Genomic DNA, 13,833 nt, shown 5'->3' with positions numbered 1-13,833 from the left:
CCACCTTGGCACAGTAATTTATGCAGACTTGTTGCACTGCTGGTGTTCTCAATTCATTTAAGCGATGCCATGAGCTCTATTATGGCACCCCACATGAATTCATACTAAAGAAGAATACCAGTTTTCTTCTTCAGTAGCTTTTGGAACAGCTGAATGTCAAACTAATACATACTAAATCATTATTGCCTTGCAGCAACTAAAAGAAAACTTGAAGTCAATTGCTATAGTAACTTCATGAGTATAAAATGTGCTGATATATTCATGTATATTTTGGAAATGCTAAAACAATATAATATCCTCTTATAGTAAAGACTACATCTGAGGATGTTGTGAAGTTGCACTTAATTCAATAGTATTTGTATTTGAAAACCCTCTTAAAAAATTTGTAATTGGTAAGTGAAACAGGATAGCATTGAACTGGAGCAGGGTTTGAAAGTAAAACTTGTTGTTTAGTGATTGTACACTGTTTATACTTCTAAACCAGCACACCCTTTCTGTCTCCTCGGTCACTACTCACCTGAAGATTACATGAAAGTAGTGCTTTCTTCTAGAGTTTTAAGTATTTGAAAGAACTGCCATGTATTTTTTTTTTCCCCTTTGATTCTCTTTAAATAATGGATAAATATTTATAAGTCTTAACTATGTGAAAGTTTTGTTTTCAGTGGAAACTTTGAGCATGACCTCTCCTATTGATTCAAAGAAATGAGAGCCTAGGGTTTCTTAGTGAATGAGAAGCTCCAACCCATTGGACAAAAGGATACTTCTGTATCAATTGAAGTAATCTGGTTGTTTATGCTGGGGAGAACCAAGGTGCTCAGCTCTAATCCAAGAGTGTGAGTGCTAAGGATGCTCTGGGTAGAAGCACTGTGCTTGCAGCAGATCATGTGATGTTTTAATGGCATCCAGGTGAGTGCCTGAGTGTATGCAGAAAGACAAAGATGTGCTGGAGGGCTGCTTGGTTCCTGACTAATATAAATGAACTGATATACCATGTTGAGCCAGTGATTCAGAGCAGGTTGGAGTCCAGCAGGGTGATTATATCTAGCACTTGAGGGAAGCAGAGGGTATGGAAATAAACGTCAGAAACATAATTAAATGTTTTGTGCTGCTGCTGATAGATGTCTAATTACAACCTTGCCAATATCACGTACCTACAGAGAGGAACAATGAACAAGGCTGCATTTGTCAACTTACTTCCACCCTAGGAATTCCCCAGCTTTTTTTTTGTACCTCACAATCCTGCTGTTCCCTTTTTAATTGAAAGGTTTTCTCCAACACAGATACAAAGTGGAGTCATTCAAACATAGGACTTTTCCAAAAAGCAGTAAAAACAATGTTCAACAAACAAAAAAACCTTACCAACCCAAAAACAAAGCTGTCTGGTATGGTAAAGATGTAGTTGAACAGACCATTGTTTGCTATGGATTTATTTGCCATGGCTTTGATATAGATAGTGCATTAATTAATTTAATGGAAGTATTAATACTGGTGTTCAGGGTAACCTTTCAATTACGGAGAGTTGGAATCTTGTTAATCAGCTATAGCCACCATGCCTCTGACATTACAAATAACTGGCTGAATTTTCTGTGCATGTGACTTTGCTGTTTGCCCTTGAATTAAAAATCTGCTATTATACACTAAATATTGGTATATGACCAATATATGTTTTGCACTTCTTTTCCTTCTAGCTGAATGAACCTAGGATCTGATCAATGCTTGTGAAGACTTAGAAGGAAGTACTTTGTACTGTTTGTAACTTCTGGTGCAACTTTGACTTCAGTGACAACTGGAAAAATATTTCGAGTATTATCACATCTAAAATGAAACAAATGGTCTGCATGCAGCATCTTTGATATTAGAACAAAGATTTATACTACCCACTGGCATGGTACCTTGAGTTCTGCATGAAGGATAATTTATTATTCTTCAGATTATCACTACATTACCTTGATGTTAGAGATTAGTATGCAGAGGCTTTGTATGTTAAGTAGAGATTCTGTAAGTTAGGTATTAAAATACTTTATAATTAGAGGAAATTGAAATGTAAAATGAATGTTGAAACATAAAGGTGGTATCATAAGATCCTATGTTTAAATTTCTCAATGCTTTGAAATAGTACAGGAAGGTTTGTATTCCTCCCTCTGTGGACAATTTTTCTAGGAAGTTTTGCCACATTCTTCTGCTCTGAAAGAGAGAATAGATGGTATAAATCGGGTGTTTTCACTAGCAGTGCATAGGCCTTAATATTGTTCATCTGCTGGCTTACTTCTTGGGACATATCATTAGTTTACATCTTAAGGAGTGATTATAAACGGGTGTGCTTGTCTTAAATCTGTTATTTATTTAAGTGGAGGACTCCTGTCTTGATTCTTGCCCTTTGACATCATTACTGGGTACCAAGAGTCATTTAGTGTGTGTAGGTGACTTTGCAATGACACTTGTCAACAATTCTTCACATTTTCAGAGGATCTTAAGGCTCTTAAAAAAATAATAAACTATTAATTGTATATCTTGAAACAAACTGAGAAATCCTTCAGATTTTTTGCTGAGGAATCAAACCTGCATTCTGTAGGATTCATACCTTAATGCTAGAAAGGGTTATGGGCATTAAACCTTTGGGGGAGGCTGAGGATGAAAACAGTTCTGAAAGTAAATATATACATAATCACAGAGTGAAGAAGAACATAAGTGCAAAAAGCAAAGGAGATTGAAGGTCAGACTGATCATGCCTACAGTGTGTGTAGAGAAAAACATATTAGTAACAGATTTGAACTTCTCTGGGGACAAGATTTTAAAACCTTAATTGAAACATCAGTTTCTTCCTCTATGCTGTGAGCATGGAAATCCTTCTCACACATGCATGCTGTCATCAAGAAAGGAGGAGATTGAGACAGCAACAGATGCAACTTTAAAGGAATATTTTAACTTATTTTTAACTAAGACATGTTGGGTTAGCTTAGACTGCAGGGATTTTTAATCAAAAAAGAAGCATAGCTGGCAGATGTTGATCCAAGTGCACTGCCCAGCCCTGACCCTCTTCCCTTTCAAAATTGGATCAACCACTGTAACTTTACTGTAATTACATCCACAAAGCTCTCCTATGTACGTCACAGCTGGCAAGAGATAGAGGCTTTTAAGATGTTGGTTTTTTCTTGTGTGAGGAAATAATTTTTGTTTGTAAGCAATGTAGTCCATATCTTTTGATCAAAATACTCATTTGTTGTGAGCAAAATATGGACTCTGGGAGGTGTTCAGAAATATTTCAGCTGGACTGGAACAGCATATGGACAGAATCATTCCCATTGAATTTGGTGCATTTAGTCAAACTCACAAGCAGGTGTCCATTGTCTTCTACAGAGAAAAAACATAAAAGCTTTGTCACCTTGTGCTTATGATGTATTGGAAATTCCTCCATAAATATCAGCAGCTTCTGTTTCTTACAAACAGCCATCTGTGGCAAAACTTGTACCACATATGTGTTCGAGCCTACCATGGCTGGCTTTAAACGGTCAGAAACTATCCTCAGTAACTGCAGATTTTCCTTCACACAGTCCTGTGGTGATTACTGAAGTTACCAGGAAGCAGTATATATTTTCTATGTTCTCTAGAGCTGATGTTTTTTTTTTTTTTTTCATGAAAATAGGAGTCAGATTTCAAGAAACGTTTCTTGCAGTAGGTTTAGTCTTAGATTGAGGAAAGCTATTCTATGAAAACTGTTTTGTGTCAGAACAAACTACCACATCTTATTGAAAAGAAACAGAAAATGGGAAGATTTAAGTGTGAAGTCTCATCCCAGGAGAGATTTTTGATATTTCTAAATAAATTCTACTCAAGGGGACTGGGGTCATTAACAAACTGAGTGTTTTGTAGTCATCGGGACCAATTTGGTTTGGACTAAAAAGCCATTTTGTTATTAATTGTTGTTCTCTTTCCCCATTAATCATAGAATCACAAGGTTGGAAATGACCTATAAGATCATCTGGTCCAACCGTCTTCACACTACCACTGCTACCACAAGCTACTAAACCAGATCTCACAGCTCCTCATCCAGACGCCTCTTGAACACTGCCAGGGGTGGCAACTCCACCACCTCCCTTGGCAGGCCATTCCAGTGCCTGACCACTCTCTGAGAGAAGTAGTTTTTCCTCGCGTCTAACCTAAACCTCCTCTGGTACAACTTGCAGCCATTTCCCCAGCTCCTGTTTGTTGCCTGGGAGAAGAGGCCAAACCCCCTCTTCACCACAACCTCCCTTCAGGAAGTTGTAGAGTGCAATGAGGTCTCCCCTGAGCCTCCTCTTCTCCAGACTAAACAATCCCAGCTCCCTCAGCTGCTCCTCATAGGACTTGTGCTCCAGACCCATCACCAGTTTCATTGCTCTTCTCTGGACACGCTCCAGGGCCTCAATGTCTTTCCTGTAGTGAGGGGTCCGAAACTGAACATAGTATTTTTTATTACGGCGATATCTGTTGTAAAGAATAGTAAACTAGCAGTGCTAAGATAAGTTTTTTAATACCAAATTTGAATTTTGCTGTAGATGTATAGGAGGCTATCTAGTAAGAAAGCCCGTGGAGATCTTGTCTCTGTCCTGGACCAGAAAGATGGATTTTATTTGAATGCTAATGAGCCCTTTTAAAAATAAAACTTCATTTGAAGAGAACATTGTATGTTGTACTGTAACAAGAGTCTAAATGCATTGTCTGCATTGAGTTTATTTACATCCTAAGGGATAAATAATTTTTCTCATTATTTGAAAAGCTTTGAATAACCGAGGGAGAGAAAATAAATGCATGAAAGGCATCTTCTTGACAGTCCTGTCAATATATGTGTTTGGAACTGACAATATGAGAAATTACAGTACCAACCTAAAAAATGAAAATCCTCAGGGCTCCAAAAGCATGAGATGAAGACGGTAGCATTTGTATGCCACAGCTGTGATATATGGATCCCTCTAACAGTCACAGAAAATCAGTGGCTGCTGCACGTATGGCATGCTGTGAGTGTATATATATGGTTCAACGTTTGGAGTGATAGGGGAGAGAAGAGCTGGCATCTCCCTTCTGACACTATTAGCTCCCTGTTATTTCCTTATTGAATAAGCACTCGATCTTAAGAGAAATCTGTGGTCAGTTTTAACTTGTATAGAGCTGAAAGCACAAGGAAGTAACTCAATGAGCTTTTTACAGACCTGTTGGTCTTGCACTTTAGAATGATATGAAAAGTTATGGAAGTAAACTTACTTTACATTGAAGGAATTAAGAATATGCAAAGAGAAGAAAATTTGCTATTGAATGAATGAATGTAACTCTGCCATCTCCTTCTGGAGGGATCTGGAGTGTCTCTCACATTTTCCTTATAATATTTTGCTTACATTTGGTGGGTTTTGTAGAAGCCTTCTCTGAAGTTTGATGGAACAGGTGTTGGTATGCTTTGATATTTGATTTTTTTTTTTTAAATCCGGTTTTTGCTCGGCAAGTTTTTCAGCACGCTTATCTTTGTGATCACTGTGGTGAGAGTGGCAGGAGATGCAGAGAAAATATACTGGCACTGAAGTGAACTGGAAATGAGCTGTGCAGCCTGAGTGTAGAACTTGTTGGCTGCTTCCATGGCTAGTGCAGGGCTACAAAAAACCATGCCTCAGCTGCCATGCCTCACCTGAAGAGGATGGTGTGTCATTTTCCAAGGCTTAAGGGAAATTTACCTCATTAAGTAAATGCTTCCTGATGTTATTTAAGTGTTGCTGACTGCAGTTTGATGGCTCAGATCTTGCTGGTTATGTAGATAAAGCAAGTTCTTGTAAGGTTGGATGGGGATTAAATTCCTTGAGGCACGGAATTGGGATTAGGTTTCTGTCTCATCTCTGTGGAGGTATTTTTTGTGTGCTGTTAATCTCCCTGAAACTCCATACGAGCTTTCATTACTGCAGTATCTGAATTGTTTATGTGGTTGTTCTCGCACCAACTCTTCCCTATTGTGCTAATGTTTTCTACCGCATTTATTATGTGTGCAGAGAGACATAAAGAGGGGGCAGTGATCTGTTGCAATTACGGGGTTTGATGGAACAAAAGTTTCACAAGCCCCAGGCTGTGGGGAAGTCCTGGAAAGATGACTTTTTTTTTTTTAATGACCATATTTCCTATTGCTGTGCTGTTAGCTTCTCACTCTGCTCAGTTATGTTATAAATAATGTTCTGAATGAATATTTTAAGGTGGCTTCTCCTATTGGGCTCTTATTCCCATAAAAAAAAATACTGATGTCTGTTAAGACAAGTCAGCTCTTCCAGTTTTTTTAATACTATATAATCTGCATTGTTTTTATGAATTTTTAATCAACATTCTTCTAGAGTATTACTCACGTTTGATCTTTCTGTAGCTTGTAGATTACTTCGAGGGTAAGAGGATAATTATGAATGTTTTCATGAATTAGTACCTTCAATTAACATTCTCCTGCACATTAAAAAGGAAAGCAGAGATTTATGTTAGTGGATTTCTCTGTGTCAAATGTGACTCCGGCATTTATTTTTTCTGCGAGCTTTTCCAAACCTCAATGAGAAAATATATTTGAAGTGAACTTGATTTCTAGTGACTGCACGTGGTAAATAGGGATAGGTTAAATGTAATTATGTTTTAATGCATTGAAACACAAGAATGACTGGGGACATCGAGGCAAAGCTTAATGAAGAACGATGGTAACTTCAGTAATTGCCCTAGATTTACTTGTACCTTAAAGGCAAGGGTGTTTATATGTATTCTGCTTTAGGAAGAAATGGGGAAAGGATAACAAGTAACAGGATGTTGTCTGTAACCAGTAGGTTTTTTAACATATTTTTGTAGCAGCACGGTGATATCCCTATTCTTATGGCAAATAGAGAAGTTCCAATAAGACGTTATTTGTATTATGAAGAACTGATTTACTGGAGGCACAACGCATTTGACATAAAATGCACCAAAATAAAATATTTCACATCAGCGATATACTGCTGGAGTTCCAGTTCCAACATACTGAGGATACAGTTTTCAGAAGAAAAGCTTCATCCAGAAAGCATTAACAAATAATCCTTCTGTGAATTTAGTGCTTTCAAATGCACTGTAAAATACAGAGGAAGTGTTATCTCTGTTTCCTGAATTAATCAGGTGTAGAACCTAAATAATGGCCCTAGAAGTGCTCTTTTCTTTTTCTGTTCATTTTTGCATGAACAGATCAAGACTGATACTGAGAAATAATAGGTAGTGAGCAGCTATACTGAGGAAAGCCTGGTCAGTGTGAGCTGCTCCTAGTCTGGGTTATGAGCTTACCACAATGCAGAGAGGAATTTGAGCTCCAGGCTACAAAGCAGAGAGCGATCTTCAGCATCAGCCTCCCAGGCAAAGGAATTTTAGGCCAATTGTGATCAATGTTTGGTTAAAATATTTCAAAAATACTAATTTGTATGAGTACATTTAATGTGCAAATGAATTTGGTAGATGTTGCCACCAATGCTTCTTTTTAAATAAATTTGTCTTCATAACTTCTTAAAGTTGGAAAAGAATGGATAGAAAAACAAAAGACATCACAATCCTGAATTTCAGTTATTTGCCACTAAGCTATAATAAAGTGAAAGAGGCTTTGTTTTTGTGCTAATTTTTCTCTTAAAAACCTGCTCAAGGTCATGGTTTGAACAGAAAAGTAATTGGATTTGAGACACCATATGTTATGGGATGCTTATGACATCGCTAATGATGTTACAGGAAGACTGCTTCTGCCAAAAAAAATGCTGATGATAACATTGAAAAGTGACTGACACAAAAACTTTCATTAAGAGAAATAACGTGAAGTCAGTCTCTTCCGATTATTTTTTTTTCCAACGTATGATACCCACTCAAGTAATGCAAAGGGTTTGATTACCAGCTTTGGCCTCTCAGCATTGCTCACCATACTCCATTGCCATTTCAGAATATCTTCTGATTCGCAGTGACAAAAGCCAGACTTCAGGTTTGAACAGAGAGGTATGGAATGCCAGGCTGGTTTTCTGGTGCACGGTACCTACAGCAGTGTGGGCAGTGGCACAGGCAGGCTATGGCTATGTGTGTGTGCTGCTCTGGTGTAGCTGACAGCTGTGTGATTAAATCTTCCATGGATAATGTTGAGGTGTGAATTCACAGGGAGCAAAAGTAGTGCTCTGTGCTCTCAGCCTTGCTCCCTGATAATAAGTCAGTGACATTTGTTGCTTTGCTTCAATACATATACGTGTATATTGGTGTGTGGCAGCACAGTGAGCCATGACAGCCCATGTATCAGCTTTTTAATACATTTGTGGCCATGCAGTGGGGGTGCTGGGGACTTGCTTTCAGGCTTGCAGCCTCAGGCACTAGCCTGTGCAGATGAGCCTCCTGTGACATGTAACTCAGACAAAAGCATAACAATTCTGAACACCAGTCACAAGGGTCAGCTGGTAGCTTGCTGTGTAACGATGCAAATCCTTGCACAGAGAATTGATCTTGCCATTTTCCATATGCAATGTTTACATCTGCAGTGAAAATCCAGGCAGTGTTTTAACTGCTTTTGTGAGCCAACCTTTTTCTATTTAGTTTGATTTTTTTGTTCTTAAAAGATAAGGCTAATAGGTCGTTATACTCCCTGGGTCAACCCAGTGCAAGGCAGCATTGAGTTAACATTTTGACACAAATCAATTAAGAGTCTTTAAAACAATATTACTTAGGGTAGCAGCTATGTCCTCTGGTATTCTCCATTCTTACTGGAAGTTGTGTGTCATATGAAGACAGTTCTATTTTTTATACAAGCTCCAAGCTATAAGGAGATGGGGAAAAAAGCCTATTCCCAGAACTTGGAGATGGGAAATAACTGCTTTGTTGTATGGATTCTGAATGATGCAGTGAGGCTGGGATTCATCAAAGCTTATAAGAGCCAAAGTCTTGTTGGTCTATAACTTTCAATTAGATCACATTAGTTCTAAAAGGAGGATGCTTAGTTTAATTAGTTTACATGCTGTAATGAGTGGCCACATAGAATGGTTCCTCTTCCTGCTGCTTTGCAATATGACAGAATTTCAATTACTTAATACAAGAATTTCAGCCTGACCATCTGTGTTGGAGGAATGAGGACAGCATTTGGGTGAAATGTTTGTCAGTGGAGTTCCATTTCTGGCAGTTTTTTTCTGCAGCTTATACAGTGTGGATATAAATGTTTAACGACTGAGACCTTCAGTGTGGCGAAAGTTTGTGGTGAATGTCTCAAAATGTCACTATTATTCATATTGCTGTCTATTTTTAAATGATGCCTGAAAGAAGGCAGCTGAAATCAGCTTGCTGCTCTATTGTATTCCATAGGGAGAAACTCTGGATGGACAGAAAAAGTCTTCTTTCCCCATTGTTATCTTCCAATATTCATTATTTTTGCTATTGTAATTGTGATGCTGTGTTGTCTTAACATTCCTTCACAAAATTTGTCACATTTGAATAATGTTTTTCCTCATCATGTTGACATGTTTTAACTTTTTACCATGTATACTAAGGTGCAATCACACCTTTTACAGGGTAAATTCAGCGGTTATTCACAAGTTGTTGCCTTAATCCTGAACTGATATTATTATAGAAGAGTTTGTTACCAAATGGTCAGTTGTGAGGATGCATAACATAAATACCATCTCTTTGCTCTGTTCATTTTGATTTACTCATCAATTTTATGATGAATTTGCTTAGTACTGCATGGAGAATTTCAGGCTTGTTTCTTTTCCATTCTTTTGCACTTGGTGAGGAGAGAATGAAAAAAAAAAAAAAAAAAAAGGAATTTTTATAGCTTTCTCAATTTTTATAGTACTTTTTAATAAAATCTTTTGCTGGAGACTTGATCATTTCACAGCCAAGCTGTTGTTAATCCTTTTCATTCAGTTCACAGCTCATTCCTGTCCTTTCCTTTTCCTCTTTTTTTTCTGCTGTTGCATAGTTCAGTATGCCAAAAGACTTCAGCTTAAGGGATTTTTCTTTATTTCATAAGATGTGTGACTGCTGCCAGAGGACTCTTAGGCTTAGCTGAATAAGGCTTCTTAAACAAAGCTTTAATTTTGCCTCAAAGACAGCTGAATTTCTTGGGTGGTGGTCTCAGTTCCCTCCCCCCCCCCAAGGAAACACTATTAAGATAGAACAAAACCATTTGGAGTAAACCCTGAATTATCTTAAATTATTCCGAACCTCCTCACCTTTGGCAGAAATTTGTAGATAGTGTCAGCAATCCATTTTCTGTGCCCTTGAAGGACAACCTCAGTGCAGGCAGGTCAAAGTTCAACACTTGTATTTTCAGTGCTCATAATTAAGTTATCCTTCATTATTTTTGCCTGATCTCTTTTCTGCAGCTAATACTACCACCAGTACAACAAAAGAGTGAGGTCTGCTTTGCCCTTTGAACATAGACTGTGTTCCAAAAAGTCTCAACCAAAGTGTATGTGTGCAGCAGGAGAGCAAGGAAAGCACAGCATGAGGTATTTCTGGCAGCCTCTGATATCTTGGCAGGGTGCTAGACAGAGGTTCACAAAATCACCTGCTACAGCACTGTGGGGGCACATCCGGGGGGGAGTAGAGGAATCAGAAGAGGTATTGTGGATGTGACTCAGCACTGCTTTTCCTTGATCAAGTACATACATGATGTGTTATAATGTCTGAACATATGCTCTGCATGCAGATAGTCTCAAAAAGTGAGATTTTTTTTTCTGGGTGTCAGTGACCATCTGTGCTGGAAATAGTTACAAAAGGCTGAAGTTCATATTGTTAATTTGGGGGGTAATTGTGGCATCTTGCAGCAGTATCTTTGGCTCAGATTTACTTTTGAGTCTAGCTCTTCCCTTGAGGATGAAGTATCCACCTGAATTCAGACTGTCATTTCTCCCTCTCCCCCCCATAATTCTTTTAAGGACTTTTTGTTCTATTTAAATGCTAAGGGTTATTTTGCCATACAAGATCTGTTTTCCTGTTTTTCTATATTGGCTTAGATGCATTTTTAGTTACTGGAGTAGAATCCTGACGCTGTAGGAAACGGAAAATATTTGCCTGATTCGAGTTTCAAATTATAGGTGGTTCTTGCTCTTTACCATGCAAACAGACCCCTTGAATAATTTCGCAGTACGCTGCTGAGAACTGTGGCAAACCATTTAGTAGTAAATCAGCATTTCTTACAGCAAAGTCTCTATGCTTTGTCAGCCATCGCATCCAGGTATTAAAGTCTAATAGAAAAATAAATTAAACCATGGAAAAGTTATGGCTGATCTCCCTGAAAAAGATGCACTGTTTTGATTATAGGAAAAACATCTGGGTTTTTTTTGGATGGTGGCCAGGACTTTAAGCTATGAGCTGTAATAGAGTACATGCAAAATATCTGCCTCTTTGCTGCATCTTCAGTATTTGCTGTATAAATAATACATATAATAATAGAATAAACTTAGAATAAAAGCAGACAGTTTGCCTTCCAATTCTTGATTTTTAGGGGAAGCTCAGAATCTGAAAGCACCTGCTGTATGTGAGATATCTTAAATATCGGAATCGTTCTATTTGCTTCTTATCTTGGCTTCTTGGGTGAAATAAGGTCTGTTTCCTAGCTTATCCTCAGCAAGATAATTCTAAGGCATGTATGGGAAATAGTAGGATATAAAACCTGCGGAAAACTGAAACTGGGAGACAAACAGGATGTGCCAGAACCAGGAAGGACTCTGAAGTATTAGCTCCACTATTTAAGTTCTTCTGTATTGTTTCAGTTAAGAACAGGTGTTTTGAGAAATCCTATGAATTTGAAACACTGTTGGATGCAAAGTACTGAAAATAATGGCTGCTGGCAGCCCACCTCCACCAGGGGCATGGAATCGGAGGTGCCCAACAAATTAATGCTATGTGAGCAATAATTGTCAGTGTTTTTCTTTTTTTTCATAATTGCCAAGTGAACTTTTAAAGTTTGGTGCCTGGCTTGATATTACATCCATAACAGTGGTAGAAGATCAACTTTGAGAAGTCCTCTCAGGGTTGTGTTTCTTAATGCCTGTCACCATCATGGCATGGCAACGTGGTTCTGCCTGTGCTGCTGACTTTTTTTCAAGGATGGCTGCCAGATTTATATTCCTTACCAGATAGCACATGCGTGTTTTGAGCCTTATCACAAGTGAAGAATCTTGTTTGTAATCTGGATGGCTCAGACACTGCTAGTACTGAAGCCATGACAGCACAAATCCAGCTCATACCAAAAGCTGTGCACTAGCTTCATGTTTAGCTGGGCTTTTCATGGGCAGCATGGGTAGGAAACACTCAAGTCAGAGATTTGCATCTGTTGCTGTGCTACACAGATTCTGGATACCAGAATATCATCCATGCCAGTTTTTTTATATAGATTCTTCACTTTTTTGATTAAAGGCTTTGTAATAAATTTTGTGTGGCTTTCTTTGGATGCTCACTGTCTTCACATGGAGGCAAGTGTTTGATTTGAAAAACTGGAAACTGCATGTTTAGATACAAATGCTACTTAAATCTGAGGTGTGTGCAAGATATTTAATTCTAAACTTTGGTTTGGTCTATTTCTACTGCAATAAAACTAACACCCAAATGAATCATGGCAAGCTGGAGTTCATTAGTTCACAAAATGGACTTGGGAATGTTGACAAATGTGTTTGCAGTGTCCCAGCATGATTGTCATGTTTCTCTATTTGCAGGGTTTCTATACTGCAGCCTCACCTAATCCAAAGCACAGCATGACTTCTTCTTTAGGACTAGTCTCTTCTATCATCTCTCTCTCTTCTTAAATCCCCTCAACCAGCTTTCACTAAAATAGCATATAGGTTTTATTACTGAAAGTTTTATAATGGTGGCCTTGCTTATCTTCCCTACCTTCTGTCACTGACATAGTTGGATCAACAATTGTCAGGTATTTGTCCTGAAATACAGTTTGAGCCGTTGTGGACTTTGTGCTCTCTGTAACTTCTCTGTGTAACCTTAACAATCTCAGGAGAAGCTTAATAAAATAAAACAACAACAATAAAACCTATAAAAGCAACCAAACAAAACCCACAACCAGTCAAACAAGTCATGGAAACAATCCCAATATCACAAGCTTAAAAGTCATTTTAAAGATGACTGTGGCGTTTAAAAGATGTTAAATACTATGAGCCACGTGCATTTTTTTTTCATTAGCTAGGTAAATCAAAGGTAGTAACTATGCTTTATTTCAGCTGCAGAATTCAACAAAGCTAGCCTACTTTGTAATAGTTGGTTTTGGCATTTCTGTGGTGGTTTAGTGAACTTCTCAGATCACTACACAATGTTAAGCTAGTATATGTAGTTAATTTGAGCTGTTCAGACAGAAGTAAGTTAGGGATCAGGTACTACATCAGTGTTAGCAGGATCCTGGACCAGGGTCATAAGCCCCAAACGTTTTTGCATGTATGACATCAGTGTGCCACGTCCCACATGGTGATTCCTCTGCATCTTTCACCGAACAACTGAATTGTTGGAAGCTTCAGATTCCTTACAGATTTCCCCACAGTGTGCTTGCTTAATTTGAGGATCCTCTGAATACCAACTCATGCATGTTCTCACTTTCCTGATACCTTTTCCTTTTGTGCCACTGATGAAATCACAGTTTTTAGCTCACGTGATGTAGTCTTTCCCAGCTCTCACCAACAACAGTCTCTTGAGTTTTCAGTCTGATGCTGTCCATGCTGTTTGCTTTGGCCAAAGATGAAATACTACGTCATATTAAAGGTAGTTGGTCTCCAGTGTGGATTGGGTCTCTACATTCTTTACTGTGTTTCATCTTCTCAAACTTCTTGTAGCGTATGTTCTTCCATTTGGTATGAATGATTCATA

The 13,833-nt window shown here is 38.2% G+C and overlaps 1 long non-coding RNA gene across 1 annotated transcript in view; it reads left to right on the top strand.

Annotated features, from left to right (window-relative positions):
* LOC149915381 (uncharacterized) overlaps positions 1-13,833 on the top strand; it is a 177,155-nt gene that overhangs the window by 14,327 nt on the left and 148,995 nt on the right. The gene's annotated exons all lie outside the window — the stretch shown is intronic.

Source organism: Phasianus colchicus, chromosome 20 (genome assembly GCF_987193195.1).
Source record: "Phasianus colchicus chromosome 20, bPhaCol1.hap1.1, whole genome shotgun sequence".
NCBI lineage: Eukaryota > Metazoa > Chordata > Aves > Galliformes > Phasianidae > Phasianus > Phasianus colchicus.
This window is presented reverse-complemented; position numbering and strand designations above follow the sequence as displayed.